General features: G+C 34.3%; 1 pseudogene; it reads right to left on the reverse strand.

Annotated features, from left to right (window-relative positions):
- Window positions 1–986: 986 nt before the first annotated feature.
- On the reverse strand, window positions 987–3,282 carry LOC138908891 (UPF0481 protein At3g47200-like; annotated as a pseudogene).
- Between the last annotated feature and the right edge of the window lie 4,496 nt (window positions 3,283–7,778).

A 7,778-nucleotide genomic window follows, 5' to 3' on the forward strand; every position in this document is an offset into this window, starting at 1 on the left:
TGACACCAGGTTTTGGGGGAGTGTTTGTATTAGTAATTGTGGAATTTTATATTATATTTAAATATTATATTTTCAACCTTAAAGAGAAGTTTTGATTTATTGAGATTATCGGCTTGTCTAGTATTGAGATAGGCGTCATCACGACAGGTTGGGATTTTGGGTCGTGACATAAAACAAATCCTCATTGCATCTAAAGGTGAATAAAATAAATACACGTTTAAAAACTATTTCATTGCTCCTATTTTTTGTTAAGAATAATGGAACTCTAGCAAAAAATATTCTATAGATTTCACCAGAAAAAAGTGAACTGTTGGGATATACAGTCGTTGCATCTAAGTAATTAGTTAGTTTTTCGTTATTTCATGTTTGTCTAATTAAAACTAATGATGATGAAAAAGCAAGAGAATCAATAAAATTCTTCCACCTCCCAATTAATATTCCGCCCTATCCACCCGTAATAACCTTACATTCACACACTAGCACATTTTGATTTTGATATTTTCCAACAAAGATTCCCTCACATTGACAGCACACACATTTTTATAGATTATTGGTTTTTAGCGTTTGAGGAATTTTTTGCTAACGAAAGGCCCATTTCTCACTCTCTATTACTCGATTAATACACGAGTTTGATTAATACTTGATGTGTTACTGTAATTTATTCTTTAAAAGTATGCTCACATTGAAATTATCTTGAGTTTGCATCGTTATCTTCATTATAATGTGGTTAGTTATCCTCTGTTGCATGAGTCATTTTTGAGTCATCATAAACAACTTCCCTTAGATAAAGTATGCTCACATAAGCTTGTTTTCCCTAAACATTGCGAGACCCTTATTATCAGTAACGAAAATAGATGGTAAGGATTGATACAACTGACCCAATTAGTTTGAGATTGAGGTGTAATAATAGTTGTTTATATTTTTGTTACAAAGAGAGAAGAGGTTGATAATTGAAAATCTGCTACTTCTACGAAGACACAATCAGAGAAAAGAAAAGACCTTCATTTTATTATAGTTCTCACGCCATTAATGCACAAGCTTTGATGCAGTAAATTGCATGTCTGGAGTTGTGAGGAAACTCTACAATGGAGACATTCAAACTACTTAACACCACCTGTGAAAGCTAGAACAGTCTGTATAGCTGTGAGTATGAGGAGTATGACGGCTCCCACAGTTGAAGCTCCCGCCCAAGGACTGTTAAAATAATTGTGCCTCAAACTTGCCTTCATTCGATTCCATGGTTTTTCACAATGTTGAACTAACATCAAGTATTCTTGTTTGTAATAGAAGTCATAAGAAATGGCAACCCCTTCCCCAATTTTGTTAAAAAGGCTAGCCACTCTTTTGTCCTCTCCTATCTCGTTCTTGATGATTCCTTTCTGACGAAGCAAACTCCCATCTTTGTCCGAGTCGATAAGATAATCCATAAAAATGGAAAAATCACTGAAATATCTAGGATGTACATCAGATGATTGTTGCTCGTATGCTATAAGATTTCTCAGGATCGTCTCTGTACAGTCAAAGACTTCAAAACAAGGGATTGTCATCACTCCATTCTCAAATTTAATGTCAAATAAACTTGTGTTATCTCCAAGGTCGTGATCTTCCAATCTTCTATAAATTTTTCCAATTTTTGAAAATGTAACTCCAGCTTCGCGAAGCTCTGTTGCATTCGGCATGTTAGCATCCCATGTTTGGTGGTCCTTACCATTTGGCATATTTTTCAATCTAACCATTTGTAAAGGATTCCAACATAAGCCTTTCGTGCAATGTTCCATTTCCAAACTAGGGTTTTCAAGAGTAAGGCTAGTTTTCTTCTCCAAAGGATGACATGACATATGTACTAGTTGAAGTAAATGTTTGATGTTTTTGGCATCACTTTCAATCTCAAGAAAGGATGCATGACTCATCTTCAAGAAGGAAGAATTAAAGGTCTCTTTCACCAATTTTAGGAATGGTACTATTGGATCCAGTGACGAAAGGGGTTCGGGTGAACACGCTTCCGCCCCTAAATCCGCCCCTGATTGGATCCATAGTCATGTTGTGAAGCTTAGTGAGGACAAAGAAAGGATGTTGGGTTTCTAGTAATAACAAATCTCGACGTACTTGACCATCTATGCCACTGTAGGGGATAATAATATCTTTTTCTGTTGGCTTCCTTCCACAACGCTCCCGAATAAACTCAACTATAAAACAACCATCAACCAACAACATTTTCAAAAATTGACCAGTATTGTTATCACTATAAATATCCTCTATATCATCATAACACTTTAGTGCCTCATCCTTCAATTTCTCCAATTCACTAATGCAAGTTTTCACATCAAGCCCTACTTTTCTCCTGAGAAATCGTTGTAGGTAACGCAATTTATAATTCTCCATTGAGCATAGTTGTGAATTCTTCTTATGGTAAGGACCAATAGAGACCAACATTGACTTATAAGCATCTGGATTTGATTCACTTAGCCCCACACTTACTATGAATATGGTACAAGATTTGGTAGATGAATGGTACAAATCTAAATATATTTCATCAAGAATTTGATTTGTCTCGAATTGATCCACATTCCTCCCTTCTTCTATCTCAAATTAATGGAAAAGAGTTATAGGAGTTTCAAGCTAAATTACAAAAGTTTGAGGTTAAAACTGCGTGAAAAAGAAGTATGAGCAAAACTTCTTTATATGACAAAGTTGGATGTACATAGGTCGGTTTGGTGAAATTTTTTCATTTATCAAACCAAACGAATTATGTTCGTTTGCTAAATCTATAAACCAAATCAAAATCAAAAATCAAATTCCTAAACATTTCCTACTTTTTGTACGAAAACACAACAAAACAAAAAGGGCAGCCCAGTACACAAGGCATTTCATGTTCACACAGGGTTCAGGGAAGGGTCACACCCTAAGGAGTGTGATCACTGTGATGTAGACAATCTACCCTAATATCAGCCTTAGTGACTGTTTTCATGCCTCGAATCCGTGACATATAAGTCATATAAAGACAACTTTATCGTTGCTCTAAGGTTTTCCTTCACAAAAATAAAGTAACAACGTAATGCTTGTACATGTTGAGGGAGAGAGTGTGTGTGTGGGGGGGGATACCTCATGTTCCGTAGTTTGATGAAGCAGCCGAGTTCGATGATTTATTGGGGTAATCTCAATAGAGTGTGCCATCCCTCTTAAATAACTTTCTTGAACTGTAATTCCTATTAAAGACAGGTCGGGTTAAAATGGTATGGTATCAAATTCTTTTTAATTTTCTAGACATAGATGGCTATTATTATTAATAATCAAATGACTTGCCATAACCTGTTAGAAATTTTAGTTCTTAGATTGAAAGAACTAAATGGTTCTATAAAAAAATAAAAACATCGGGAAGGGTACATTAATTGTTAATTAATTGAAAGCACATAGCTCTATTATCCATATCTGAAACTTTATGCACTTTGTCTTTTTATATCATCCCAAATTAATGGGAATTTGATGGAGTATTAGACTTTTCTACTCTTTAAGAAAATGAAAACACGTGGGAGTAATAAAAACTATCATATGTATGTTAGAGAGTGGGGTATTTGTCGGTCAATACCAGTATTTTAAAAGGCGTGGGTGTAAGGCGGGGCGTTTTACATATGCCTCAGCGGGGCGTAAGCCCCATAGGTATTTAATTTTTAATATTTTATAAAATAATATAATGACAATTAATATTTATAAACAGGTAAAATTGCATAAAAATTGAAGAAAACTATATATATGTGTGCTCCATCCCCACAAAAAACTAATCAAAACAATCTATTATACGTTACTTACAAGCACAAGTAATTTGAGTCTAAAAGAATAAAATTTTCTATATGGAGGAACAAAAAGGATGATTAACCTGCAATTTGAACTTTGAATTTGCTGCTATGAAGAAAAATATAATTCTCTTTGTATTTGTAAAAAAAATTAAATATTTGTTGCTTTTGGGAGATATTAGCAGACTAGCGGACAAGATAAAAATGTGGGAAAATCATGAATTAGGGCTTAAATCAATAAAAAAGGTCTTTACTTTTAAATTTAATACTTTTGAGTTCCTTTTTAAACCTTTTGAGTAATTACCAAACTCACTTTTGAGAATTTGGGTATTATATGAAGGATTAATTCAACAAATTTTGTTTTAATTTGAAAAAGTCTCTGGGGCTTACTCCTTACTAAAAAAACGCGTCCCGAACGCCCGGGCGTACGCCCCAAATTGCGGGGCGTACGCCTCTTGAGACTTTCGCCCCACACCATCGCCCCGGGGCGTTTTTGGTACGCCTCGCCCCGGAGCACGCCCCAGAAACGCCTTTTAAAACAGAGGTCAATACGATATTGTATTTAAACATTTCGTTTCAGTATTTTTGGTATTTGATTTCTTAAAATGCTATATCAATATTATACCTAATTAATTTGGTATGATTCGACTTTTCTCCTTTGAGTTTCAGTTTATTCGGTCAGTAACTACGGTTAGTTTAGCTTGAATATTAATTAATGCATAAAGTCTCGAGAAACTAAAAGCACAAACGATTTCAATAAGGTAGATGTTGTATAAAAAATTTAAAATTGTAACAGCATTTTAGAAAGAACACACAAACTGACGACGAGTAAGAGTCTTAAATCTAAAACAAAATTATGAGACGAAATATATCCATTAAGGGCTTGTTTCGCCAAGCCGCCGAAAGTAACTTATTTTGAGATTTTTTTTTAATCAAAATTGCTTGTCAAAAGGTTATTTGAAAGAGTAGTTGTTTATGTTTGGATAAATCATTTTAGAAGTACTTTCGTCAGTCAATGGTTTGGCCAACATTTTTGCAAAGTGCTTTTAATCGTCAAATTATGAAAAAGGAAGTTACTACTAGTTAATTTGGTAAAGATGAATTTTTTATTTGGGTAATCTTGTTCTAAAAGAAATTAAAAATACTTATTTTTGGAGAAGTTACTTTTTTAGCTTCCACTTAAAAACTAAAATATAACTTTTATTACTACTCAAAAGCATTTATTTATTCACCATAAACTTGGCCAACACCTTCATTGTCTAAAGTAAGTGGTTTTTAAAACATTTTAAAAAAATACTTTTGGCCAATCAGATACTTGACCAAAGAATATAACTTATTTATATGTTTAGCATAGAACGAGAAAATAGCAAAAACAAATGACCTTTTTTGATTTGGCTGTTTTTTCTTTCGTTGGTTCGATCTCTTGCTTCTCCTAAATGATGAGAGCTGGCCTGCAAAGTTATAAGAGGAATCAAATCAAATATTCATATTATATAATACAGATAATCGAAAATATCTGATATATGGCCTTGTTTTGAACTTTCAACACAAAATATTGTTGGCCAGTGAGAGAAGATAATGAGAAATCCGTTGACCCCAAGTCAATGGTTATTTTCCTTGTTTCCGTCAATGGTCTCCGGTGATAGAAGCTAATAGAGAATGAGAAAACTCAATGATTATTTTCCTCAATTTTTTTCGAGGCTTTGTGGTTTTTTTTTTTTTTTTTTGCTTTTTTATTACGTATTTAATATCCACATTGGAGCGACAAAATCTGAATTCGTGAAAAACACCCGCATTGAAAGTACAACGCTCTCTTATCCGTTCCTAGTATCATGTCACTTATAACATAATTACATATTACTATGGGATATTATCACTTTTAGCCCGCATCAGAAACTATTTATATTTGGTAGCCAAAAAAGTATATAAAATATGTATAATTTTTGTATATAATATACAGAATATATAATATATATATATACACACACAAAAACTATACATATTTTCGGTTATTAATTTGAGAGCGGCTATACAGTCATTTTTCCTATTACTTACTACTTATATTCATAACAACCCAGAAAATAAGTCAAGCTATTACAACAAGTTACACCCAACAACAAAAATCATTACATACACAATGTGATTCCACAAATCGGCTCTAAGAAGAATAGGGTGTACGCAGCCTTATCCCTACCTTGTGTGAGGTAGAGATATTGTTTCTTAGACCCTCGGTCCCAAAAAAAGCATTTTCAAAACAGATATAAAAAATACAAAAGTATAAAATCTAAGATGAAAATATTGAACAAAAGAAAAATATAGATAGTAAAAATAGTACAACAAGTTACACTCATAGTATTGGTGTTCGGCCAAAATGCTACATCTTTAGCACAGTACTCGTCCTATATTTTGTTGGTTTAGTGAATTATTGTGCGACATTTAAACTAAATTATGTTGTTTTATGTGTAGGAACATCGAAATAATTAGTCGAATGAAAGTTGCATAAAAAGAGGACAAAAATGCAAGAAAAGAGCGCAAAAGCATCAATTACCCAAACTGTGCTACATACCAGGTTTCGCGAGGTCTATAGTCAGGTTGACCGCGCTATAGACCAAGTTTCGCGAGGTCTATAACCAGGTTGAACGCGCTATAGACCAGGCTTCGCGAGGTCTATAGCCAGATTGACCGCGCTATAGACCAGGCTTCGCGAGTTCTTTAGCTAGGTTGACCGCACTATAGACCAGGCTTCGCGAGGTCTATAGCAGGTGATTAAAAGTCGCAGGTTAAAAGACTCCGACCAGGATTTGGACTCAAGTACTTCGACCCTAACATATAAATACTTCCTATATGAGTTGAGAAAGGACGAGGCACTATTTTGGAGAAGAAAAAGGCGAGATAGCACGATGGAGCAAGAAGCAAAATGAGTTTCCCTTCCGTTCATCTCTATACTTTGTAGTTTAATGTCTTTAAACATCATGACGATTGTTGATACATTTATGAGTAGCTAAACTTTCTAATCTAGGGTTTGATGGAACCGATTGGAGGATGATTTTTTATTACGTTTAATATAGATTTGCCTTTGATTTTTCTTTACTTGTTCAACTATATTTTTATTGGTTTTGATTGAAGAGATCTCAATTAACTGTACCTATTTAGTGTGTATATTACTTGAGAGAGAGTATACATTTAGGTAGTTGTTGTACAACACCACTCCTAACATATTTGAGAGATCAATACAGAGGGTTTAAAGGTGGGATTAGAGATAACGAAACCTTGGTGCGATCGTAGTGAGCGGTGAATTAGTGCCAGCTAGCGTAGTTCGAGAGAATATGTCTAGTAAATTGTGGTAGTTACTCGAGAGAGAGCTACGACACCCAAAGTACTCACGATCGGTAGAGAATACTTAGGCAAATTTATAGGTAACATGGTGGGGGAGATTCCGACATTAGGGAAAATCATAACCCTAGACTTTTTCAATTCTTGTCTACAATATTTGCTCTGTTAGTTATAAATTACTCCATTTTAATTACTTTGCTCTTAGTTAGTAAACATTTAAATCGTTATTTAATATTTCTAAAGGTTGAATATTTAAATTCGTGCGAAACTAGTGGTTGTAATTAGTAGGTTAATTTCCTGTGAGATTCGACTTCGGACTTGTAAATCGAATTATATTTGCAACGACCGCTAGACCTCTTAGGTGGCATAGTTGAGCGTGATCAAATTTTGGTACTGTTGCCGGGAAATTAATGGTGTTATTAAACACGGCTAAAAGAATTGTTAGAATTCGTAGTCTATTTCACTTTCTTGACTGAAATTCATTATATTGAAACTCTAACGTTTGTAGGTTTGTGTGTTACAGGTGCATGCCTAGAAACTCCTCAAGAACTGGTGAATTGTGCGAAGTATTACCGGACCCTGAGAAAGTTTTTGAGGCACTAAATCGAGCAAACAAGAAAGACAAACGACAACAGAACTCAACGGAACGAATCG

Source organism: Nicotiana tomentosiformis, chromosome 4 (assembly GCF_000390325.3).
Source record: "Nicotiana tomentosiformis chromosome 4, ASM39032v3, whole genome shotgun sequence".
Classification (NCBI taxonomy): Eukaryota; Viridiplantae; Streptophyta; class Magnoliopsida; order Solanales; family Solanaceae; genus Nicotiana; species Nicotiana tomentosiformis.